General features: G+C 45.6%; 1 protein-coding gene across 7 annotated transcripts in view; it reads right to left on the bottom strand.

The window, feature by feature from the left end:
• LEF1 (lymphoid enhancer binding factor 1) overlaps nt 1–27874 on the bottom strand; it is a 115499-nt gene that overhangs the window by 38326 nt on the left and 49299 nt on the right. The gene's annotated exons all lie outside the window — the stretch shown is intronic.

Genomic DNA, 27874 nt, shown 5'->3' with positions numbered 1-27874 from the left:
TTCCGGGCTACCTCCTCACCTTAGGTCAACAGAGAGTTACTGGAGCAAAAATTAGCAATGTTGATTAAGCTCTTCATTCATTACATGTATCTGGCATTAAAAGAGCACTCAATAAAAAATTGTTCAATGAACAAATAAATGAATAAATACTGCCAATTTAAAGGGCAAATTCTTAACCCAATAAATATAATGTGGTGTATTGATATCCACTTATTTATAGAATTCATAATTCTAGTTATATACCTTTAGGAATCATGTCATACCATTTTTTGTATTTTATAGCTTTGTCAATCAAACATGACCATTCAAATGTCTGAACCCAACTCAGTTCATCTTTAAATTCTCTACTTTGTAAAAGTCTTCATTGATAAAAGGGAATTTCAATCTTGAGTTCAACCACGTAATATGAAATAGATCTTGTAAGAACCCTTTCTTTCCTTCTTTCTTTCTTTCTTTCAGATTGGTACCTGAGCTAACATCTGCTACCAATCTTGTTTTTCTTTTCCTCCTTTTTCTTCTTCTCCACAAAGGCCCCCAGTACCTAGTTGTATATTTTAGTTGTGGGTCTTTCTGGTAGTGCTATGTGGGATGTCGCCTCAGCATGGCCTGATGAGCAGTGCTGGGTCCACGCCAAGGATCCGAACCGGCGAAACCCTGGGCCGCCGAAGCAGAGCAGGTGAACGCAACCACTCGGCCATGGGGCCGGCCCCATGTAAGAAGACTAAATTATTAGCATTTTATATTTTAACATACTTAATGTGCTTATATTTGTTTAAAAACAAATTTTAGGGCTGGCCCCATGGCCAGGTGGTTAAGTTCACATGCTCTGCTTCGGTGGCCCAGGGTCTTGCTGGTTCAGATCCTGGGCGTGGGCATGGCACCGCTTGTTAGGCCACGCTGAGGCGGCATCCCGCATGCCACAACTAGAAGGACCCATAATTAAAAAGAATATACAACTATGTACTGGGGGCATTTGTGGAGAAAAAGTGGAAGAAAAAAAGAAAAGAAGATTGGCAATGGTTGTGCTCAGGTGCCAATCTTTGAAAAAAAAATAAAAACAAATTTTATTATTTAATTTGGAAGTCTAAAACTACATATATTTAATTTGGAAGTCTAAAATTACATAGCAATAACACTTTTTAAAGGTTCAGGTAATTTATTTGGACTTCATCCATTTGAAATCTGGGATTCTTTTGTTTGGCTAAAATTGACATTTTTTTCCTACCCAAGAAAGTGCTTACTAAGCAAATGAGTAAGGTAAACAAGACTCAGGCAGCTTAACCTAAGTAGCAGGACTGTTTCCTATAGAAACTACATCCCTCGTCCCAAAAAGAAAGTCAACTCAACAGAGTCATATACATGCAAAATACCTTTCTGATTTTAAACTTATTTACTAATTAAATCAGTCCAGGAAGATCTCTACTTAGACACACTATAGTAATAAGTAACTTGTGAATTTAAGAGGAACAGAACATAATGCATTTTGAATATTCTCTAATTCGCTAGCTCAGACATACCTCCAGCATAATCAGTTTGAACGAGTGAGGTTTTTACTGTACTACAGACTGAAATGCATGTGAAATCTGTTTCTCCAGAAGCAAATATCTGTATTTAAAAAAAAAATTGAGGAAATGCCTGGAAACTGAACAGTGTACTCTGCTGAAAACGTGGGTATGCGTGAACAGCTGAGGGCCTGGAACACTCCTGTGTGTGGTGGCCGCACCTACAACACACGCTAGTTTTGCATTTGATGTTTTTACAAATTAGGTATCAAAAGTGTGTGGCTCCCTCAGGAAAACTAGGGACAAGGACCCTAGTGACACTCAATTCTCCTTCCAGCTGGTAATGGTGTTTCTCTACACCCTGTCGTTACAATCTCCAGCCAGAAGAAACTTAGGGGAAAAAAGCAAGGGGAAGAAAAAATCACACTTTTTTAGACAATGATATAATTTTCATACCAGACTGTCCCTATTTCATAATTATCGGCTCCTTGCTAACGGCAGAACTTCCATGGCTTGTACAGCCCTTGGTGTTTGTTAAACAAAGCACCGTTATCAAAGCCACACGCCTTGTCTCTGGTACTTCAGCACAGACATGCAGGTGAGTGTGTAAAAGGTTAAAAAAACGTGTCAATGCTTTTCAAGTGTTAATGACACGGTTTGCCAAATACACAGAATGAGCTTCTTAAATACAGGGGATGCGGAATGCTGGGGTGGGGGGGCGGGGAGCAGGTGGATGGGTGCAGGGATCTGATGATAATATTATAAACCCTCTTAAAAATGGAAACAAAAATCTCAACACCCAAATGCTAAAATGAATCTGTTTCAACTATACTCTAGAATAACTGCTCTGAGTTTCATTTCAACAGTCTCATAAGCATAACTGCCAAACAATCTACAGAGATGTTTTCCTAGGGTAGTTGTGAAGAGTGAGCAGTGCAGAAATCTTCTGGAAACACACATATTTGGCGTGCCTTTCCTATTTCCCAAGCCCCACCTTAAGGAACTCGCATTAGCGGCAGCATCTTCTTAATGTCTGACCTACCCCTCCAGTCATATTGCTCAGAATCTAGTGCCACGAATTTTTGCTAAATTATGCTATCCTTGCTCTCCTCTTAATTTTACGGTTTTCAACACAGATTTGCTTTCCTGTGGGAAGGAGATAAGAAGCTGAGGATTTTAATTTAAGCTCTGGCCTTGTCTTATATTTTGCAAGATGGATAGCGAAAGCAGTACTAGTAGGTGTGTTAAAGCCAACAAGGATTATGTCCATTTTTGTGGCCAAATAATGAAAGCAATATGAAATCTCAGTAATATGTGCGAGCACAATTCGAAGGTTATATTTTGCCTCCTACCAACCACCTCCACTACGTATATAAACAGATCCTACCTATGCTACACATTGCCATCACAGCCAAGTGTCCTCGGCCTGAAACTGTGGGCTTCCCGATACCAGGAGCCGCTGTGCTTTGACACGATCTGCACACACCAGGGAAGAAGCCGGCACTGCGACTCTGCGTATGTTTCAAGACAGACAACGTAACCATCCTTAAGTCTAGTCCTCCAACCTCCAAAAAACAAGGCGGCACGTTTTGGGGTGGGAAGTAGGTCAGCAGAGGAGTAACCAGATCACAGCTTCACAGACAAAAGTATGCAACCACGTTACAACACGGGGTTACACAAGCATGTGTGGGCATGTGTAGAAGATGCGCCAAGCACTTTCCAGTCCTGACAGCCAACACAGACACGGTCCCTATTCTCACACAGCTTCCTTTCTACGGCCTGGAAGTGGTGAGGGGGTTGTGAAGACAAAGAATAAATGTGTAAAATAATAATAAAAAAAAAAGCAAAATCTGAAAAGACAGCATCAAGTCCCAGGAAGCCAGGAGAGTCAGGGTGTTCTCCTCAGCGGTCTCTGCCTCACGCTGGAGCCGTAAGAAGCCAAAGATCCTTACTTTCTGAGACAGGCAGCTGGGAAACAGGTCAGCAGGCTGACTGTTGTCAGCGCCTGTAGTAACACAGCTCTGCTCAGTGCACAACTCCACAACTCTAGGTCACTGGAATAGAAGGGAATGGAAGCCGGGGTCCCTCCAGACAGTGGAATCAAGTGGAGGAGAGGCTCCTACTCCTTGCTTGGTCCTGTACAACCGGCACCTCACTTAGGAGGACCCACGTCTCCTGACCCCAGCTCAGGGCTTGCCCTACTGCACACTCCCTGTAAGGGAGTGTGGGTGAAGAGCACGCCATCCCTTCTCCTTCATGAGCACAGTCATGAGAGTCTCAGCTTCCCGAGGAGGACCACCAGGTGTTCCCAGTGTGTGTCCTTTGTCTCATGACCCCAGGGTAACAGCATGCACAGTTACTCCACTTCATGAGACACTCACTCCTGCGCGCAGAGGTTCAGCATCTCGTCCAAGCCCACAGGGCAGTAAGGAGCTAAGGTAGTCACAGACTCTGATCTTCCAGCCACACATCCTTTAATCTCGGCAGGTGACTGGTCAGGTGAGCAAAGGAAAAGTGAAAAAGATGGGAAGGGCAAGTACAAGGGGCAGAACACATAAGGTGGACCCCAGAAGACAGCTCTCCCGCCTGCACTCAGCATGCAAGCTGTTTGGTGGGAAGTCCGTGATCCTTCCCCAAACTCGAAAATCCACCATCGGGCCGTCTACCGAGGGAGCACGTAACATCACAGCAACCAGCACCCACCCAGCGCTCACTGTGTGCTAAGCACTTCACAATGCCTTTGAGGGAGGGGCATTGTCCTCCCTTTACAGATGAGGAAACTGAGGCATGGAGAAGTTAAGGAACTTTCCCAAGGGCAGAGAACCCGTAAACGACAAGGCCAGGTTCAAATGCAGAAAGTCTGGCTCCAGAGGCCACATTTGTGACCAGCACACCACGCGGCCTCCCTGAAGAGCTGAGCTCATAAAGCCTTGGACTCTGCGTTGACCATCTGGGCCACACCTGACAGTGTGTGACATCCATAAAATGACTGTGGTCTCCATCCCAGGCACAGGAGTCACATCAGACAAACAGGCGCCTCCCAGAAGTGGCCAGAGCCACAGAGACTCAACTGCTGCCTTTCTCTCCAGGCCTGGAACACGTTCCAAGGAAGCCCGCTTGGCTGCCACCCAGGCTGGTCCCTGAAGGTAAGGACCTCTTTGGCATCACAGCCAATAAAACCCACACCTCCTGTGGACACGAAGTGGGTGCCACTTAGCGATCCTGAGAGCCACCCCCAGGGCAGCCTTCCCAGAAATGGCCCCTCACCGCCGGCCGGGACTCTCGCTGTTGCGAACGCTGTTAGCCTCTGAGGATGTGGTTCTGGGAGGGATAAAAAGTGGCTCAGCTCCCTGCCGGCAAAGGCCGTGGGCCTGCTGGTAAGTGGAGTAATTGGGGAGAAACCTGCTGGCCCAGTAGCTTGTCCCCATTTTGCTCACCTCATGATTTCAACTAAACCCACAGGGCAGGATCCGGCTGTGCATAAAGGTCTTGAGTTCCACTGCAATTGGCTGTGCATTTTATCAATAGTCCTCCTGGTGATAACCGAATCCAGGCGAATTTTAAGACGCCACAACTTACTGAGAGGAGGGATTTCATCAGGCCTCAATCGTTATGGTGGCATTTCACTTTTTATTTAAACTCTTAAGAAGTCTGGTACTCGTGAAGTGGAAGCCGGGTCACTTCACATCCTGCCTTCCCTCCTCTTCTGAGGATCTGGGCGTCCCAAGCCCTCCCACAAAGAGAAGCAGACTCAGTCCCCTCCAAAGGTACGAACGATCCTGCACCAACCAGACCTCACAAGTAACAGTTCACACTGGAAATCTTTCCTAGGAGCCACCAAAGCATCCGCCTGTTTCAGGGCTGATGTGGCTTCAACGCTAGGACCACGCCCAGTCATGACGCAGAAGCTTTTCACACACAAAAGTGAGGCCCGGACTCTGAAGGCTTCCTGAGCGGGAGCTGGGAAAGTTCTAAGGTTCGAAAGGGACAAGTATTCCATGAGCCCAACTCTGGGGGCACAGGGATGGTCTCTACAGACACCTGGGATGTTTTCCCAACACGGGAAGGGACATGTCACAGGGAAAAGAATTCATACAGCTTGGACAACCAGGAAGTGCCCGTCATTACGGCCGTGCCCTTCCAGTCTCTGGCACTCATCCACACGAGTGGGCAGGACCACTTCTGTTTTTATAGATGAGAAGGCGGAGTCCTTTTGGACACAGAGCTAAGTAATAATTAGACGAGAGAGGACTTGTGCTGGCATTGTTTGGTACCCGAGTCCTGCTCTTCCTGCCCCACACTGCCCACTGCTCAGCTCCTCTCCACCTCTGTTCCAGACCACCTCCAGGCGTTCAACTGTAACGAAGCATCTGGACAGAACAAGTGACCTCCTGGAGAAGACCGATGTCACTAGCAGGCCTACAGACAGACTGCTGAAGACCTGCCAAGAAAGAGGGGTGCGGAGCGCCCACTGTCTTCCCGAGTGTCTGTAAGGTGATGCCGTCCATGCAGCACATCATTTAAGCCGGAAGTCCCCCCAAGTTAGGTTTTTATTATGCTTCCTGCTTTATAGAGAAGAGACCCGAGGTTCTCAGAGAGTAATTTATACCAGATCCCACAGGATGTCAAGCAGCAGAGACAGGATTTGAACCCACGTCTGTGCCTCTGAAGCCCACAGTTTGTATCCAAGGAACCAAAAACGGACAGTCTGGGCACCCTCTGGTTGCCAAGTGGAAGAGATGAGAACAGAGTCCAGTATCGCAGCACATGGGCACTGGAGGCGGAGAGTTCAAGCTCCAAACGTTTAAACGCCACTCAGTCGCTGTGCTTAGGTAAGCTGCTTAATTTTTTGGAACCTTAGCTTCCTTATACGTAAACTGGGTGGACTGAGACCTCACAGGATGACGGTGAGGATGAATGAGCACCACAGACATCTATCAGGCCCCAGCACACCATCTACCCTCAATGAACAAAGGGCAAAGAGACCCAAGAGAGGAATCACTCTGCTCCTCAGAGCCTGGGTCCCGCCACTCTGGGCACCGCAGGGTTTGGAATTTAGAGCTGAGCTTTCTGTCAGCTGGATTCCCCACCAAACTCGCTTCTCCCTCCTGGCAAAGCACTGAGTCCATGCTGTGACCCCATACCTCCCTCCCAGCCTCCAGGACCTGTCACAAACGGCACCCCATGCTCGAAACCTTAACTACCACCGAACGTTCTGGCTTAGGTCTCGCGGCGGCACTCGCTCGCTCGCTCAGTTAGATGGTCACTAACAGACAGAAATCTCTCACAGCACCAGCTCCCAAATGTGTGCTCTCAGGCACCTCAACACTCTCGCCAACCGGCGAGGGTCCCAGGAGCTTCTGTGTGCATTTATCTACAAATACTTATCCCAGTAGAAATTAAAAGGAGAAATTTAAAAGTAGGTATTAATTCACTTAAAAATGACAAACCCCTAACGTTAACACAAAAAATATTTTTATGAAAAATTACCATTTTCTAAACAAAAAAATTAAATGAGAAGAGTGGCATTTAGATTCTGCAAATCTCTTTAGCATTTGGTTTAACAGAAGACAACTGGATTCTCTTTTCTCACATCTCCATTTGGATGTTATTTTGGTTGAAATATATGAAGAAAATCCGACCTCACACAGATATGCTGTTGGTAAGGGAAGGATGATTTTAATATTTTTTCAGATAATTGTGGATCTTCTTGTTTGATACTGTACCAAAACTCAACAAGCAGTAGTTTGTCATAGGCTAGTTGCAATGTAGAATCAAGAACTCCATCTATCCACTCCTCCTACCCCTACAGTACAACCCACTGCTCTGGCGTGCACGCTGCGTTGACCCAACCATCACTTGGTAATGTCAGGCACTGGTCACGTGGAAAATACTGGTTCACTGAGTTGACATATTTTGTTATACAATATAAAAATCACATTCATTAATATTATCACTGATCTCAGCAGAAAAGCTTTAAGGATTTTGGACGCTATCAAGCCCACAGTAGTGGATATGTTTTCTAAAACTCCAATCTTTGCTTGAAAGCTCAAATTTTATCATGGGCAACAAACGCTGTCAATCATTTTCACTGAAGACAGAGGCTCACATTGCTCATTCGTGAGAAAATATCTGCCAAATACCGAAGAAGAACTATAGTTTGCCAGTTATGCATTCAAAGGTCAAGATTTAATAAAATTATTAACTTTTACTGCCTCATCAAGGATATTCTTAACTGACATGGGCATGTTTTTCCCTGGGAGGGTGCTGTGGTACAGAATTCAACGACCACTGGTACCACCTGGCCCCCGCAGTTTTACCCAGCGTTGCCTGTCACCATCAGTGCAAAGCCCATGCAGTGGAAGGGAAGAAATGTGTTAGTGTTATTATGAGTGGCCTGACCTGGGGACGCCCAGCTGAGGGACCCCTAGGGCCAGAGATCACGCTCTGAGGACTGCCCCCATAGTGAAATAATAGTACAGAACGAGCTGTTGCCTGTGGACGATCTAGGCTGCTAAAGTGAAAATTATTTCAGTTAAGCTGAATTCAGAGAGAAATTGGTTCATGGGTTACAAAGATGGGTTTTGTGATGTACTTGGCTATCATTTTCCCCCCTCTTATTTGCTACTCTTCTAAAGGTACAAAGCAAGAGAAATTTGAAAAGCAAACAAAAATAATATATACCACACTCTTTTAAAGGATATTTTAACTTTTTTAATTGTGATTTTTTTTTAAAGATTTTTTTCCTTTTTCTCCCCAAAGCCCCCCGGTACACAGTTGTATATTCTTCGTTGTGTGTCCTTCTAGTTGTGGCATGTGGGACACTGCCTCACTGTGATTTGATGAGCAGTCCCATGTCCGTGCCCAGGATTCGAACCAATGAAACACTGGGCCGCCTGCAGTGGAGCGCACGAACTTAACCACTCGGCCACCGGGCCAGCCCCAAGAATATTTTAACTTTTAACACTCATTCGACTCCTTTAATGTAACTCAGTACAGAACCCCAGACACGCGTTCACTCATTCAACTGTGAAGCATTCTCTTCAAAGGGATTCTTGATAGACAAGAGCTGGGCACTGTTGTGCATATGTGTTCTCTCACTAGAAGGGGGTCCCACCTTGGTGACTTTCCCAGCACCCAGCAGAGGTCCTGGCAAAGTGGAGGCATTCAACGTCTATTTCTTATGACTAATCTTCTGATGAGGCCTTCAGCACTAGGAGTCAGGCTCTTTTCACCAGAGCATCCATACCCTTATTCTAAACACAGAGGTTGATCCTTGTGTTTTCTGTTGCTGCATAAAAAAAGTACACGAGTTTAGCAGCTCAGGACATCACAACATCCTATGTCACAGTTCCTGTGGGGCCGGATTTGGGCGTAGTGCGAGCCATTCTCTGCTCCCAGCGACACCAGGCACTGGCCAGGCTGACTTCCTGGCTGGAGGCTCTGCAAGCTCACCTTTGTGGTCAGGAGAATTCAGTTCCTTGTGCTTGTCCCCACTTCCTTGCTGGCTGTCGGGGGTGGGGGTGGGGGGGGGGCTGGCACTCACATTCCTGGACAAGTAGCCCCCTCCAACTTAAAGCCAGCAATGGCGCATCAAACCTTTCTTGTTCTGAATCTCTGACTTCCTCTTCTACGACCAGTGGAGAAACCTCTCTGCTTTTTAACGGTGCACATGACTATGTCAGGCTCCCCATCATCTCTCTTCATAAAGTCAAGTCCCACAGTGAGAGTGGGAGGGAGGGGGAGGGGGCAGTGTGATAAGCTCAGGAGGCTGCAAGACCTAATACCATCCGTCAAGACAACGATAACCCATGTAACTTTCTCATTTTTTCTCTCCTTTACAAAATGTTATTAATTAATCTTTAGCAGACAAAAATGAAGTACCATTATAGACATTACTATTTGGTGTTGTAGTTATTCTGATTACACTACAAAGGTCTGAGGTTTACTTAGTTTTGGTTTTTCTCCTCCTCTTTTTCCTTTTTTTTATCCTGGGGTTGCAACGTCAAGAGTGTGTTACTCACATGTGTCAGAGCTGACAGGAGGCGCAGCTCAGGGGGAGAGACAGAGGAGCCGGGATCAGCACATCCCCTTCGTTCCCGTGAAGATCAGGGATCGTGGGAACCGTGTGAGGAGAGCTCCCGTGAATGGGGTCCCGGCAGAAGGAACGGGAGAGGCAATCACTCAGCAGGGTTGAGGGTCCAAATGAATTTACTTTGAAGAAAATTTAAAAAGAGCTTTGGCTTTTTCTCCTATATTAACATGTCAGATTTGGGCCAATCATTTGCCTTTTAAGAAAAGTTTTAGAAAACCATTATTTTATATTTAAGTGCAACTCTTCTACTACAAGGTATGCCAAATCTTAAGCTCTAACTTAATTATCTGACCCTTGAGGGTGACTAAAGAGTCACGTGATTGGCTTACCATTTATTAATCACTAATAATGCACTAAATGCTGTATGAAATAAACATGGTAGAAGGAAAATAAATCAAAGAAAGATAATTAAAAAGAGGAAATATAGTCTGCAATAATTAAAACCTGGATGCTTGAGTGAGAAAGACAAGAGAAGGGACATTCACTGAATATTTTCTACGTTTCAGGAACGATGAAGGATGCTTTCACACTGGCCATCAAATTTATTTCCCCATTTTCTAATTCGGGCACAAACTGAGGCTCAGAAAGGTTAGGTGTGACCCAGGGTCATGCGGGCTGGGCTGAAGCTCGACTGAATACACATCTGTTCTATCCCAAACAGACGAACTTCTCACTGTGAACTGCTGCAAAGAAAGGCAACCGAGGGGAATAATTCCTTCTGGGACCCAAAGGGGAGCCCACGCTTTTCAGTAACTGGAGTCTACAAGCAGAGGGGCAGGGATTGAGGCTGGAAGCTGAGAGAAGATCAGAGTGAAAGGGAAAATGACTTCTAATTACGTAAAGTTGCAACATCCTAGCATCTGATTGATTTCACAACACCTTCCCCACACCCCTCATTCTAAGAGCCGCATTTCCTTTTCATGTTAAACTCTGTGCTTTGTCTGTGTTAAGACTGTCCTTTGAAAATTAGGAGAAAGAACTAGAGTCATTTAAGACAAACCAACCAACCAAACAACAAAACAAACAGGCTTGAGATTCGCTGTGCTAGCAGTAAAATATTACAAGTAGGGGGATGTAGTGGTTAATTCAGAAGTGGAATAATGGAGAGAAGGGAGCACAGGATCCTAAGGAGGCAGGATGAGAGGGGGAGCCTGCCTAGACCACCGGCTGCACCGGCGGGGCTCTGCGGAGCGCACATGTGTATGTCAGATTTCACAGTGGAAGGACACAGGGTAGAGCAAGATTCCAACGGTCCATAACACTTTCTGGATCACAGACACTGTGATCTGACGAAAGCTGTGCATACACGATTTTATACACAAATACAAACCACACATCGATGGGTGGACAGGCTGTTGCGAACAGGGGAGGACACGGAACGGAGTTGCCCTCAGACCCTGGATTAAAAACTGCTGCCCTATTCTGGAAAGCAGCTTTGGCCATCACTGCGTAATAATTTATTACTATTAATAAGTAATATTAATAGCGTTAGTTGGCTTGTCGAAAGCAGTGTTTGTGTAGGTCACTGGGAAATGATGGAAGGTAAACAAGTCAGAGAAGGTGAGTGAGAAGTCAGGAGCAAGAGCCGCCTCTGTCTCCTGCGGAGAGCCCAGAGCAGAGGCAGCAGGCTCCACTTTTCCCTGGAGACCAGTGTCTGGGTTGTATGATGACAATGTGCAACAGGACAGGACAGAATGAGGCAACCCCAGGAGCTCCAGAGTCAGAGAGGGAGTATGGCTCTGGGGTGAGTGACTTCCCAGAGGCTCTCCTCGGAACCTCACCAGCCGTCCGCCCTAGAGAAACTCAGTCTGGTGTTCTGGTGCCGGCCTGGGCACTGCTGGTTAAATAGGCTCTCTCCACCCACTGCCCAGGGACGGCACATTCGGAGGGAAGGAAGTCCCCCCGCCGCCCCCCAGCAGCTATCAGCCGGTCTCAGAGGGCTGGAGATCTCCCCACGGCACTCAGAACGTCCAGTGGGAAAGATGAACATTTGGGGCCTGACTCCAGATCTCCTTGGGATGGCGGTGGCTGGAGCCTGCCCAGAAGGAGAGCGTGGATGAGCTGTTTACATGTTCAGGCTGCCAATGGATGGTACAAAATCCCAAAGGGCCAGAGGCAACAGCCTTAAACCTAACACCTTCATACTGAAAAGGGAGGGACCCCTCACACTTAAAGCAACTATGTAAAGCATCTGCCTTGTCTTAGTTAACATAAAATAGAGTTTTGTTTTATGATCAGGTGTGAAGCGTAATAAAACAGCAATAAGAAGGCTTAGGTGCCAATTTTGTCCCATCAAGCCATCTCTGATTTCAGTAAGTGCCAGACATGTAACATACTCTCTGCTTAAAACTGGGTGTTTTAAAAAGTGAAAAGAGTAACATTTAAGTCTGTGGGGATCCTCATTTTTCTATAGAATTTGCTGAAGAGGCTTTCAGAAATTAAAAGAAAAATACAACAAATAAATTATTTCCAGTTCAGCTGCTAAGTCTTAAGCTCTGAGAGCTAAACTTAACTAGGAAATTCAAATCATTTTCTACGAATATATAAATGTGATATTTATGCTGTAAGATAAGCATTAAAGCTATTCTACAGAGCTGTGCTGTCCAGCATGGCAGCCAGAAGTCACTAGCGTTCGAGCCTTGAAACGTGACTAGTCTGCATGGAGACGTGCCGGCAGAATAAAATACACACAGCGGATTTCAAACACTTACTGTGGAAAAAAAGAATGTAAACTATCTCAATAATGTTTTATATTGATTACACATTCAAGTGACATTTTGGCTCTACTGTATTAAAATAAAGCTATTACTAAAATTAATTTTACCTGTTTCTCTTTACTTTTTTTTTCCTGCTTTATTTCCCCAAACCTGCCTGTACACAGTTGTATATCTTAGTTGCAGCTCCTTCTAGTTGTGGGATGTGGGACGCCGCCTCAACGTGGCCTGATGAGCAGTGCCATGTCCGTGCCCAGGATCCGAACCCTGGGCCGCCGCAGCGGAGTGCACGAACTTAACCACTTGGCCACGGATCCGGCCCCTCTTTACTTTTTTATGTGGCTACTAGAAAATTCAAAATCACGTATATGACTAGCATTTGTGATTCACATTATATCTCCACCAGGCAGCTCTGCTTTACACTTGGAACATCTGGAGGTGAGATGGCCCTTTCCCTATTGTACCCCAATTTGACTTAAACAACCAAAAAAGTAGGCATGTTTGTTAACATTCCTGTTATGGAAAAGGAAACTTATAGATAAGGAAACTGAAAATCAGAAAAGTTTAGTGGGAGAGCTGGCAATCCAACACTGGATTTCAGAATCCCATAATGAGGGCCAGGTCAATAGGTTTATTAAAACCAAATATTTATCTGTTGAGCAGTATAAAACCATAACATTTCATGTCATGGTATGAAAAGCATTACAGAAGGACATCCATCTTTCACAGGATAGAGTATTTGAATGCACAGTTTGCTGCACAGCAGCTGTAAGTAACTTCTTCAATCTGCCAGTCAGTTCAGATCACCTTTTAGAACACCTGGTCCACATTCTCAGCTTCATTACAAGTTAACGATTAACTCATTCCTGGAGGGGTCACCATCCTTCCCATCTGACATCAGAGCACACTGTCTGAAAAAGACCAGAGCTTATCTCGAGCAAAAACGATGCTGTCGGCATCACTGTTCACAGTATATACTCGTATGAGTCAAGGAAAAAGAACCTTTCGTGCTGGATTTAAAAACAAAATCCTGAAATGAGTTGAAAATTGAGGCAGAAAACTTAAATGACAAATAGTGTAGATTACACAAATCGGGTTTTATGTAACTTTGCACATTCTGATTCGTCTGAAAGCCTCCAAAGAAGTCAAACTAGAATAAAAACCTTTCCATGAAAATATCTGTGTCAATGGTATAAAAAGAGGAAGTAAAATGTAAAGACCTGTTAAAAGACTCTTAACTCTATTTACACATTACAAAAGAGAAATGTTCTATAGCCGGTGCAAAATTACAGTAGCAAAGATGACAACAGCTACTCTCTGCTAGTGAAAAAGGATTCTTCTCTGAACACAAAATCAAAGACAAACTCCATTTTGTGCCACTTACTGTGAATAGGCAATTTCCTTCCTGAATGTTATTTTGCATCTTTTTGGGGGAACATGCTGAGGAACTCAAGCCAGACACTGAACGTCCGCTCCACAAATCCTTCCCAAGGGCAAGCCAGGCGACCCCTAGTTTCCCGTTGTGTCCTGGAGCCGGCTTGTCCCAGCTCTCCAGAGCTGACTGCTAAATTTTCAGGAATTTTGAGAGCCTGTTAATAGTATGTTGGAAGCTTGAAATTGGCCATGGTAGGATTATTTACACCGTGGAAATTGGCAAACGTGGAAAGTCAGAGCCACGTCCCCCCAGGCTGGTTGTTAAACATGTAACAGCACACCTCTGGCAAACACTGAACCCCTTCCTAAATTACAGGGGGAGCAAACTTTCCTTCCCTCATTTCTCTCCGACAAGCGCCAGGAACAGAATCTTGATCTCTGAAACCATTCCAGAATAAGAAATTTCAAAGATCATCGTTTGACATGATCTAGGATGACCTGATCCAGCCCCCACGTCCTGCCAACACTGGGAATTCATTACTTGGTCATTAATTACTTGGCCTGGTTCCTTGCCTCTGGGCCTAAACAGCTCTGGGTCTGAGTCACCAGGCAGAAGGAGCCCCACTGCCAAGCATGGGAACAGCCGTGTAGAAGGGTCACGGGCATTCTCTTCCCTCTTCTCAAGGAAATAGTTAATGTAGCAAAAAAAAAAAAAAAAAAAAAAAATGGTGTAAAAAGCTTAATGTAATTATTTTTGAAAGTTATCCATAACAAATGAATTTTATACAGAAAAGCAAATAATTGAGACTGTCACATGTGCATTAAAGAATGCAGCTTCCAACAGGAGGGCAGCAAATCAGAGTGAAGTCACCCAGGCCACCTGCACAGAACCCGAGACTGGACTAAAAACTTAAAAAGCGGGAGATGAGAACTTAAAAAGCGGGAGATGAGAGCTCCTGTCTGCAGCGCATTCACTCAAGAAACACACACAAATTCTCTCCAGAGACCATGAGAATCAACCGAGGGGCATCTGAAAACAACTGCGAATTTTAGAGAGAGGTATAAAGGAGGAAGAGAACTTGAGGGCTAATTAAAGAATGCTCGTAAGACACTACCCTTTGCTTTAACAATGCTTTCCTCAGGTTTCTATACCAAGGCTGGGGATGGGGGCCGGTTCTTAGGCAAATAATAATAGCATACTGAATTTGAAGTCCAAAGATCTGGATGCTAGTCCTGGTCCTACCTGCTATCCATTGTGTGAACTTAGGCACATAACTTACCCTTTCTGTGTTTCAGATTCCCTGTTAAATGAGGCTAATCCTTTCCCTGGCTAAGTTTGCCCAAGGATCAAATGAGATCACGCACGGAAAACACTTTGCAAGTGGTAAAACACTATGTAAATACAACATGAACTCCACTTTGGAGAAAAAGAGGTCATTAAGTTCATTTCTTACACTGAGAAAGTTATTACCTGAGTGAACGTGCATGACTTCAGTGAATACCAAATAAAGCCAACTTTGAAATCTGCTGAAAGTTAACAATGGCCTCAAAGAATCCTCTCTAAACTGTGTTTCATTACTGATTTGAGGCCTCAAGGAACTACTTCTCTATTAAGGTAACTTCTTTGTGTAAAAATGTTTTTTCTGTGATGCAAATACGCTACAATATGGTCCATCTATGAGCCTGAAGGATATTTCAATTCACCTCTTTAAAATGTGTCGCCTGCTCTATCTGAATCCCAGTATTTTAATGATGCTTGAGTGGAGGTAGATGAATGGATGCTTGGCTGCATAAGATAATACAGAAAGTGGAAATGTATATGGGAGGGGCTCAAGAAACACCAAAGACGGTCCACAAATACAGGAGGTGGCAAGAAAGGTGACCACAGGTGAGGGGAGTGGATGGGCAAGGACCTTAGGCGAGACAGTTCAAAGTCTGTAACCCTGTGGGGGATTCCGGGCCCCAGCAAATGATACCAGAGTGAGCCTGAGTATTTCCAACGCCCTTCCCAGCACAATGACCATGTGGTCACAAAGGTTTTAAAGCTGTGAATTCCAGTACCCTGATATTCCGTACAGTCATGTGTTGCTTAATGATGGGGACACGTTCTGAGAAACGAGTCATTAGGGGATTTCGTCATTGTGCAAGCATCACAGAGCATACTTACACAAACCCAGATGGCACAGCCTACCTACCACACACCTAGGCTATGTGGTACTAATCTTACAGGACCTCTGTCATATATGCAGTCTGTCATTGATGGAAACGTCGTGATGTGGCACATGGCTGATTCTTCTGGCAGTAGCTACAGAAGCAGGAAGGTAGGAAGGCAAAAGAAAGAGCCGCATGTGATCAGAGATGACAATTTACCTGAACACTTAGCAAATCAGTTTGAGGACGGATCAGTGTGGCACTGCAGATGGGGGCGGTGGTTGGATGGCAGCGTGTATTGGTAATCTGAAGGAGCATCAATAAATCTTGCAGAAGAGATGCAAGACAGACAGCAGGAGCATTTAACCATCATTAACCTGATTTCTCCCAGTGCAGGGAGCTGTAAGGTTGTGCTCATCACCATCTAGGGACAGAATGATGTGAGGCCATCCTGCCACAGTCCCACTAAGGCTTCTCCCTTTCCACAGCAGAAACAGGAGCCACTGTACACTCCTGCACCCGAAATCCACCTTGAATCTCCTCCACTCGATTGACCTTCCCAGACAAACCCAATTGGACTGGTCTGTGACCAAGGAAATGGCAATCCCTGTCAGAAGGGCAGGGAGGCAGCAGTCCCCTAGAGTTAGCTACACATACACAAAAAGGCCAGCCCGCATCTCCCCTGACGGAGTGAGCTGATGGTTGTCCTTCCAAGTTCCGAGTCATACAAGTCAGTGCCATGGTCCTCCACAATAGCAAACGCACGGCAAGAATCCTGCTTCTCACAAGGTCTGATTCCAGGGGTCCTCCTGGTTCTTTATTCCAAAGAGGATGCAGCTTTGGCAGTTTGATCTGGCTGCAAATAAGCCGCTCCCAGGAAAGGCTGATGTCTTGGAGGAAAAAGCCATCATTGAGCTGTAGCAAAAACAACCAAATTTACAGCAGTTTACAGTGTTTTCATGTTCCTTATCTCATCTGATCTCATCATCGTCCTGTAAGGAAAGCACTGTTAATATCCACATGCTTCAGATAAGGACAAGAAAGCTCAGAGAAGCCTGACGTCACACAGTGAGTAAAAAAACCTGGACCCAATCCCGTCTTCTTTCACCAAACAAGGATGTAGCCCATTTCTGGATTATTCAGAGGCCAATAACCCCTCTCACAGGCTGGTTTCAAAAGCTGACCTGGGGCAAGCCACAGGGCCTCCGAGGCAGGCGTAGAAATATCAAGCTGTGAATGCACAGCCAAGCAAGAAATCACCGCAGAGCCGTCCCCTCCTCTTAGAAGGCTGTCACTGCTGTCATCATCTGCGATTACGCTTTAGAAACGGTTATGCAACATCATCTTAACACGCTAACGAGTGGTATAATCAATCAATAAATTATTCACAAGCCTTGTGATTCCCAAGCCAAGCTGATGAATGGAATGTAAGAACGTAAACTATCACTCTGTTTGGAAAACTCCTGTCCACAGAACAAAGAGCTATCATTTTAAGCACCTCTGGCTTTCACTTTCTCTTTAATTTTCCAGTTTACGTTAATAATGGTCATTTCTTCAGGCTCTCAACTCTTCCAAGTAATTAGCAATGCTCAAGATATCTTCTCAACCTTCATTGTTACTGCTAATTCTTGAAAATACCTAAACTTTATTTCACCAATTTGAACATGCCTAGCAAAAAAATCTGTGGGAATTCATTTTCTCCACTGACCCTATTTAAGCCAGTTTTAAATGTGTAATGTGGAGATAACATAAGTCATTGTAAATAACACATTTTCTTTTATTTAACGTAACCTGAAAATTCCCTCCTCAGCTTATTACAAATTCAATTATGTTTTCTCTAACCAAATAAACTGACTTGTTTAACCTATATCTTCTTTAAAAATTTTTTAACTAGTTGATATTTAGAGTTTTAAAAATATTTAATAGAAATGGATAGGAAAACAGTTTTTCAGTTCCTCAAAAAGTCAAACATAGAATTACCATATGACCTAGCAATTCCACTCCTAGGTATACACCTGAGAGAACTGAAAGCATGTGGTCACAGAACTACTAGTACAGGAACGTTCATGCAGCATTATTCATGAAAGCTGAAACGGGGAACAATCCAAATGCCGATCAACTGACAAATGGATAAACCAATTGTAGTGCATCCCTACAATGGAATAGCATTCAGCCACAAAAAAGAAGGAAGTTCTAATATATGCTAGGACGTGGATGAACTTTAAAACTATGCTAAGTGAAACAAACCCAACACAGAAGGTGACAATCCGTATGATTTCATTTATGTGAAACATTCAAATAGGCAAATCCACAGTGACAGAAAGCAGATGAATGGTTGCCAGGGGCTGAGGGGGAGGAGGAAACTGGGAGAGACACAGCTAACAGGTAAAAGGTTTCTTTTTGGAGTGAAAGAAATTTTCCGGAATTAGATAGTGGTGATGGTTCCACAACTTAGTGAATAGACTAAAAACCACTGAAGTGTACACTTTAAATGGTATGTGAATTTTATGTGAATTATATCTCAATTTTTAAGAATAAACTAAAGGCACAAGAACAGATTTGGACTGAATGGAGGCTAATTTTACTTTATCTGTAAGGCAAGTCGAAGCGACACTTTACTGTGTATGTGACCCTTGTGATTTCACATGAGTGATGACAGGAGAATCTCATAAGGCTACGTTTGGGATTGCATATAACCAAAGCATAGCCCACAGCAAAAGCATGACATATTCTATGTGTTTAGGGACACAGATGACACCCACATCATCGCATAGAGGACATATCTAGGTGCCAGCCTCCCGCTTCCCTATCTCATGGGATGGCACTAAGGCTGGCATTAGTCCTTCTGTGTCCCTCCCCACAGGAGCTCTGTCATTCCATAAAAGGCATCAGCCTGACCCTCTGTGGGCACTGCTGCTGAACCGACAGGTGGGAACTGGAGGTGTGCCTTCCCAGGTATTCTCCGACCTGCCACAGGACGATTAGGGTGTGTGCAAATCTCCTGGGAACTGGCGCTGTCTTCTCAGCTTGCTCTCAGCTGCCAGGTGGACAGATGGGTGGTGCCCCGGGAGCCGCAGGGAGTGTATGTACCATGCGGACTGAATCAGGGCATGCACGGAAGGGCTCCAAGGGCATCCTGCTGGCCCGTACCAAGCCAGGTTTATAGTCATCCACAGCCTAGAAACTATACATGTTTAACCTGGAGGGCTAAGTACCATGGTTTACATTTTCTATATTTAAAAATGCAGTGATTTCTTAGACTTAGGAGTGTGTGAAGAATCTATTTCAACATACTATTCACTCCTTAAGAGGACTTCTGGGGTTGGAATAAAATGCTTGAGGCCACTCTCACAGAATTCTAAAAATTGTTTTCACTTCAAATATCTCCATTTTCCCAAGTGGTTTCAAAATTAACTTCAATAATGTCTCCAATCAGGATTTTTACTGTTGTGAATGAAACTTTTAAGTCCTCTATATCTCATTTCTCTATAAAGGATCTGGCCACGTTCTTACGACAGAGCAGTGGAAGCGATGCCATCTCCTCCCATGTAAAGTCTGCATCAGGGCTTTCATTAGCCTCCCGTCACAGGATATGTGCAAAATGACTCCTGGGCTTGAGATGAAATATTCATTTTATCTCACACGAGAGGGAGAAAATTGCAACTTCAAAGTGATCAAGTGCAAAGCAGTTTATTAAAGTGGAATCTGAGAGCTGGAGGGAGCCTGAGGGCTCACGAGTCTGCCTGTCCTCAGTCGCGATGGGGACAGTGGCGTCCAGGGAAAAGGGGGGTGGCTGCTTGTCTGCAGCCAGGCTCCGGATCTTCCTGCTCCGGGCCCAGGGCTCCACCCAGGACACACTGTGACCAGATCCGCCAAAAATGCTCAAAGGTGAGCCCAAATCCAGCCCAGAGAGATTAAATAATCCAGTCAATTCCACTCACTTCCATCCGACTCAATACACTTTAAATTGAGTGCCTAACACGTGAAGGGGCCGGGCCAAACTAGGAAGCATGGCAAAGGGGACAAAGATAACTAAAATCTCACCCGTTCTCCAGGAACTATGCAAATAATGACGACATGGAGTGTCCAAAGCAAAACGAGGCCAGTTGGGAGAGGAGCAAGTCCAGAGGAGGGAACCGGATAGAGGGACAGCTGTGACAGAGGGAATGGTCACAAACGTGAGCACCCCAGAGGAGGCAGAGGACCATGAGCTGACCGTGGTGACAGACTGGGTGCAGAGGAGAGGGGAAAGGTCAAGCAATGGGGCTTCCAGGCTTCCAAACTAGAAGCCCTGGAGAACGGCGAGGCTGCCTTGTGGACCAGGATGGGGGGCAGGTGGATGAGGCATGATCCTGGGCTCCGTTTCCAGTGTTCACTGGCAACAACAATAATGCCACACACTCACGGACCAATCAGGGTCATTTCATGCAACAAAATTAACCAAGTGATTTGCAGGAGGTCACGGGCCAGAAAGTGGTAGGGCCAATGCCAGACTCCAAGGCCTGCCTTCTGGCCCCTGGCCGTCCTACGGGCTCCATAATGCTACCTCTCTTGTGGGTGAGTTTCCAAGAGCAGCTGCATAAACAGAAACTATGTTTCCAAAACCAAGTCATGTTGGTCAAAAATATATAGGAAAAAGTACATCACAAGATCACCAAAAAACACAGAATGAAGAAGGGCAGTTTATACCTAATTATACTTCCTTCCAAATTTTGTGAGTGCTCAGAGAGAGGAAACTCATCTGAGTGAGGAAGTACACAGGTTGAAAAACGGGTAATGACAGACGGACACGTAGAAATCAGACAGCGGGCCAGACACAGACAGTGTCCAACAGTGGGCTGCTAACTTCAGCCCGACGGGAAAATATGAAACACTAACTCCACACCTCACATGCCTTGTTTTTTTTTTTTTTAAAGATTTTATTTTTTTCCTTTTTCTCCCCAAAGCCCCCCAGTACATAGTTGTATATTCGTTGTGGGTCCTTCTAGTTGTGGCATGTGGGACACTGCCTCAGCGTGGTTTGATGAGCAGTGCCATGTCCGCGCCCAGGATTTGAACCAACGAAACACTGGGTCACCTGCAGCGCAGCGCGCGAACTTAACCACTCGGCCACGGGGCCAGCCCCCACATGCCTCTTAAGATGAAAGGCCCAGCGGTCCTAGAGGAAGGCGGCCGGGCCTTGAGGCGGTGCCCCTTCCGCCAGCCTTCCTCACTATTCTGCGTGAACCCAGACTGCCCCCTAGAAGAAGGGATGAGGTCAGTGACCTCGGCGGGCAGACCTGACGGGGGTGAGGGGCCGAGAGGGGCAGGATCCCACAGACTGAGGAGCCTGAGTTCTGGGGAAATTAGATTTCCTATCATGTCTACAAACGGAAAAAGGACTGGAAAGACACGTCCTGAGATGTTAACCACAACGTTACCTCGGGAGACTAGAGGTGGTTTTGTGTCTTGTGCTTTTCTACCTATTCCAAAATTCCTACCAAGAATATTATGCATTAGCCTTAAAATCAGAGAAAAAGAGTTTTGTTTTATAAAAAAGGGAAATTTTAGTGCTACTTGTATAAAAGAAACTGTATACTATGAATTTTATTTTGGATAGCCACTGAAGTCAGCCTCACAGGTAAATTCTTAGGGTTTTCCACAAAATTTCCCCCTGTATTTCTATCAAGCAAGTGATTATTTTCTCACACACACACAGACACACACACATACACACACTGAGAACATTTTAGGTGCGTTGAAGGAAAAAAAAATTGGGTGCTCTGTCCTCTGACTGTGAAAGAGTCCAACAGTCCCCTTCCTGCCCTCCCCCTCCCACTCTGGCCCCTCTGCCATGGCCCCTGTTACTGAGAGGCGCAAGAGCAAGACAGAGAAAACCTAGCACAGGCACATAACTCATGGGGACAGTCGCCACACAAAGGTCTTATAACGGGAGCCAGGATATCCTCAGAAAGCACAACTCTGACGATCGGAGCCAGACACCCACAGCGCTAAGCTGACTAGAAAGGGACAGGCCCCCTGGGCAGGGATGGGGTGAGACAGAGAAAGCCACGAAGTGAAACCTGCCTTCACCCAAACTCAAGAGCGAGACCCAGCCATCTACCAATGGCTCTGGAAAGTGTACAGCTGCAAGGGACCTCAACCTTGATGTGTGGCTTTATAACAGTGTGCTTCGACTTTGAGGTTTCCTCTCCAAATGGCTCAGATTTTCCACATCAACCCTCAGGTGCTTTGCAGGAGATGACAGTTTGGTGACAAGCCATACATGTGCTGGCAGTGACAAGGTCTCCGTTTACCATCATCTTATCTGCCATCAGTTCGTCACAGCACCTCCTTACTTTCGGCTTCTTCTAGATCTGACTCACTCATAATAGACCCTTTCTCCCTGCCACCTGCCCTGGTTAGGAGCAGCAGCACTCGTGTTTTACTGGACTTGGTTTTTCCTATCCAAATTAAAGCAAGGGCATGCAAAAAAATTGGCTATTTTCCTTATGAATGTGTATGATAATTCATATTAAAATGTGGGAGATGCCCCACAGCCTTGGGACTGGGGACACTTCCATCAAAACAGACAGCCACACGGTAAGGAGAAACACTCAAGTGGCTGGAAAGGTGTCCCACTTCATCTTACCAGATCTTTCCCACGAGGTGAAGAGAATCACCCAGGAACCCACGCAAATCACCACCTTCTCAATTTCCTTATTTACAAGGGACACTTGCATGAAGTTAGGACCAACAGTTAAATATGGGGTTTAAAAATAAACAGACAACAAGCAAGCAAGCCCTTCCCGATGAGCTGCAAGTTTCTCTGCCTCCTTTGCAGTGCTACCCGTCAGCCTCTTCGTTACAGTAAAAGGATCTGCAGCAAAGATCTTACTAAGAGTTAGAGTTGACTTATGTGTGTTTTTCATTCCCTATCTGCTACCAGGAATACAGGCTTGGATCCAGACCAAGTAGCAAACTCAACAGGTCCTTCCTCTGTCCTCAGCTTAGCATGTAAACTTCGATATGTAAAACTTACATTTCTACCTAGAGATGTAGTTTTGATCACAAAGGAGCTTGGAAGACACAGGATAATTTGTTAAATCTGCTAGAAGCTACTTTCCGATGTGGGCGTGCAATCTGGAGGCATATTCGAGTTAGCATCCATGTGGAAGAACTAATTAAATTGGAGGAAAGAAGAGAAATCCACTCTCTGTAAGGCCATCAACGATCCTGCCTTAGTGTTTTAGCCTGAGGACGACCTCAGTGCTCAATTTGTTTCAATGATTAACAGAGGAAGCTAAATGCTGTTGACCTGCTGGAGGCTGTCAGCTAGTAGCATCCCTGAAAATGAAGAGGGGACAAGTTGCCTTGCAGTAGAACAGTAAGGTGACCAGGTGCAAACTGTGGAGCCAGACTGCCTGGTGGCCTGGGTTTGAGCATCGCTTCTGCCACTCACCAGGTGGATGACTCTGGCAAGTCACTCATCTCCATGTGCCCCAGTTTCCTCATTTGGAAAATAGGAACAAGGACAGGAGTACTCTTGAAGGACGGTGTGAGGACTACATGTATTAACATCTGCAAACCACTCATGTGCCTGGCACGTGGTAAGTACAATGTAAGTGTTAAACAAAAATAAATGTATGCGAAGTGCTTAGAATGGTGCCTGTAAGCATTAGATATTACTACTCCTGTCTAACGTAAATTTTAATCTAGAAAACAGGGCAGGGTCCTGAACACTAAGACATTCCCTGAGGTTCTAAACTACAGTCTCTGGTCGTATACACACAGATTTTTAAAAATCCAGAAAAATTATTTTTCCATCACCAAGTCCCAAGCTCTTGGTGGGTGGGTGGGGGGGGGGGGGTTGCAGCGGATGCACAGAAATACGCATCTGCCCAGCCCTACAATTAAAACGAAGTCACCACTACGGAACACAGATTGGTTTGAAGTTCACTGGCGCTTCACCAACACAAATTACTTTCTCCCAGTATTTCAAGCAATTATCACTTGTAAAGTCTAGTGGGGGAGGGGTGTGAAAGGGAAGGTAATGAGCATTGGTACTGGAACTGCTTTTCCTGAACTGTACTCAGCCAGGGCGCCAAGCCTCCGGCGGGGAGGGGACACGTGGAGGAAGGGCAGGCGGCAATGCTGGCTCCACAGTTCTCCAGGTGGACAATTAACATCCTCCAAACAATACCCGTCAAATCTTTCTGCTGTTTTGAGTACAGCAACAGGGGTCTCTAAGTACTATAATCATTTCCTTATGGGGCATGTATTCACTTTCCAAAATTAACACGTTTCATTCTTTTATACTCATTTCTCTGAAGCCAGAATCTCTCGCGCACCTCGTACACTATGGGCATTTACTATCTCTGCAATTTAATACCTTCAGTCCGTCCCTGGTGATACCACCATTTGTTGCCTAGAAGATTGCTAATAGGATGATTATAATTGTCTTTCAGATTGACACTTGTGCTACTGACATCTAATCAAAAGACAACAGAGGAAGCTATTTTGGAATAAAGAGACAGACATAACATTCTTTATTTCTTCACCCTCCTAAGAATGCTTCTCTCTCCACTTCTCTCAGGAAATCGTCCCAGCTAATCTATGCCACTCCCCAGCACAGGCCCTGCACACAGGCCTCCTGGTGTGGTGCAAGACTGACAGGTCTGGGTTGAAATCTTGACTCTGCACCCTTCATAATCCTTGTCTAGTTAATTAACCTCTCTACTTCCTCCAGTGTAAAATGGAAATGTTAATATCCACCATACAGTGTAATGAGAAGGAAAATACATAGAGAATCCAGCGCTTAGTAGCTGCTCAATAAGTACACAGCAATCCTTCACATTATTTCAAACCTTGGATGGGTCCTACAACCACAATGTCTGTGACATCTGTCCAGGACTGAGCATTTACTAACTTGAGAGAAAGATGAGCCACCTTTCTATATGTTGGATTTCCTAACAATTGGGCAAATAATTTCCTCTAAATTCTTTCTAAGCAGAATATAGGGCTAATCAAAGCCTTACTCCCCCTCCCCCTAATATTTCCAGAGAATACACCAAAGAACACATGAGACACAGAAAGAAGAAGAAAGGGTTGTTCATGACGATGATCTGAACAGAAGCCCTATGAAGGTAAATGGAGGCCCATCTGAGAGATGCGCCCATGTGACTTGACTCTCTACCTTCCTTCGGAACCCACTGTTTTTTCTGAACGCATCTAAAGCTTTGATGACGTCAAAAGAACTGTATTTTCTCGTAACTGCCAGCACATTAGCCTATAGCTAACTTTGAAAGCACCACTTGCTGAGTGCACCAGGGGACCCAGCCAATGAACTACACTGCTGGCTAGGTCTCCTTTCAGCAACTAGGCACACTTGTAGGGTCCTCAGAACTCCTGCATGAGGGGAAGAGAGGAGGGGAAACAAGAGACGGCTACAAACAGAAACTCTTTCCTTTTGCAGCTACCATGTAACTTCCCAGCCCTAACTCTGTCACTTATCCTCACCACTTCATTTTATAAGAGGGTAAGTCAAGAAAGGATGAGATAGAGGAAGACAAGATGAGCAAGAAAGGTGTGGGCAGACAAAAAAGTGGCAGATGGCTTTAGGTCCTATGCTTACCGTGGACTATTGGCACTACATCTTCTCACCCATGAAACCAAGCCGTACCCTAACTGCCCCCTCAGGGGCCAGCTGCCCATGGTCAGAGTAGGCAAAGAGCTGGGTTGCTTGGAGATAGACAAGAAACAGCAGTAATGACCTGTTAGGGGTTTTAATAGTGTTGGAATGTTGGATTGGCACCAGGCAACCCCAGACCACGCTGACACATCAAGAACTGGCACACATCCTATGTCTGTTGGGGCTTAGAAACTCCTGTCTCTGGAACTCCATTTTGTGAGCCTATGATGGTTTTGGTGGGGTCAGATGAGGACCTGAGATAACTGCTTCTATAAGAAGAGGCCCAAGAAGGGCCAACGCCACTACAAAGAGCTCCTAGTCTTGAGGGTCAGTTTTCCACTGTGTGCCCCAATCCCCTGTATAGAGTCTTCTGATCCTGGCTTCTCACAGACAAAGAGAATGTGTCTCCTGAAACAGTACCCAGGACTGTGCTGGCCACCCCCACCTACAGGCACACAGCCCTAGGATGGTGGTAAAGGGGATGGCGTCACAGCCAAGGTCTGAATCTCAACTCTCCGCTTAGTGCATGACTTCAGGCAAGTGACGTGCTCTTTCTGCGCCGCATTTGAAAATAAAGATCATGACGACAGTATCTAGTTCATAGGGTTGAGGATTAGGTGAGCCACTATTAGTTAAGTTTTGGGATTAGTTCCTGGCTCATAATAATGACATACATACATGTTTGTAAAATAAATCAACATCTGCTGCACAGTCACCAAACATCATCTATCCCTGGTACAAACGGCTAGGCACGACCACGGTCCGTACGTGCTCCTCATTTTAAACCTAAACCCTTTTACAGAAACAGCCGTCAGAGAAAGGGCAGAATCAAGCCAGGGTCTAACACCACAAAGTCAAGTATTTTCTGCCCCTAAGACGTCCCCTAGAGACCCATAAAATACACCATTAGGCAAAGTCAAAAAAGCACTATCAGAAACTGCCCTGGTGGGAGTGGAACCCACCAGAAGGGGCAGGAGCCCAGGAGCGGACGCCTGGTGCTGCCGTGGGTCTGCGAGCTGTACCCTGGGGAACCCATCCAACAGTGAGGTGCTCCCGAGGTGAAAGGCACACCACGTGTCTAAGCAACGGGCCAGGCGGAAACCGTTCTCTTTGCTTAATGTCATACCTGGCCAAAGAGGAAGAAGTACATTACGCCAGTATATCCACGAACCCAGAATTTTCAATTTGGAAATCAAACATTTTGACGAAGGCAGAACAGAGACAGGTGAAAGAGGTCAGCAGGGCGAGGTGCTGTTCTGAGTGCCGGAGGAGAGCCGCAGGGGCTTGGCGGGGGACCAGGGAGCTGTGTTAAGGGGGAGAAGGGAGCACCTACTGATGGCTGACTGTCCCTCAACACGTCCTGGCACTAAGCTGCACAGAGAGAGACGGAACTGTCGTGGGCGTGGAGGGGAAGCGGGGCCAGGCTGGAAACACCCACCCTGTGCGGCCAGGCTCACCTGAAACATCCTGTTTTTGCCGCAGATCACAGGCACCTGAGCCCCGAGTCTGCACCGAGTGCTGTCAAAATATCAAAACAGAAGACGTCTATACATCTGCTCTTCGAAGAGCCTAGCAGGATTTCCCTGGCGCTCTTTAAAATGGGAGAAGGGCAAAGCAAAACAGCAGTAACCCAGCGGGAGGTGGGGGGGACCCGGCGCAGGTCTGTGTGCTGCAGGGTGTGGGGGGGACCCCCGAAGTCGGGCCACACCAGCCACATCTGCCCCGCGGCCCCCAGCACCACTACGGGTCGAGTTACCTTTCTGAGTAAAACACAAGACACGTTCAAGGAGAAAGTTAGCTCTACTTTAAGCTGTAAAAGATTCAGCTGTGGACACTAAACTCATTAAAAACCACCAAGTGAAGACAAAGAACAAAAGAAAGGCAACAAGTAAGTTTACAACAACCTGGGCGTCTTTTTTTTGTTTTAAAAGGCAAGTTTGTATGGTTAGGCAAACTCCAGGAAGTTTCAATTACTCAATTTTTTTTTTTAACTTTTTTATTTTAAGTTATCAAAAACCCATTTTTTCATTGTAGAAAGTCAGCATACTCGAGTCAGTACTTAGAAACATTCAAACTCTGTGTCTCTGTAAGAGCCCAGGGTTCAGCATTCAAGCAAAACAAGAAACAGAAGGAAAAGTCGTCCTTCCAAGGTGTTCTCTCTCCTTTGTAGTTAACCCATTTTCTAAGCAAACTAACCTAAAAAATACTTTGAGAGTCGAGTAAAGGAATCGGTAAGGACAAGCCAGGGAGGAGGACCCAGCTGGCCTGGATGACAGAGGGTAGGCATTATGTACGCAGAGAGCCCTACAAGAGGTGGAACAGGAGGATGAGAAATACACCCAGGCCCTTGAGAAAGAAGGCTTTCATC

Source organism: Equus caballus, chromosome 2 (assembly GCF_041296265.1).
Source record: "Equus caballus isolate H_3958 breed thoroughbred chromosome 2, TB-T2T, whole genome shotgun sequence".
Classification (NCBI taxonomy): Eukaryota; Metazoa; Chordata; class Mammalia; order Perissodactyla; family Equidae; genus Equus; species Equus caballus.
The sequence above is the reverse complement of the archived record's forward strand: the minus strand, read 5'-3'. Positions and strand labels throughout refer to the sequence as shown.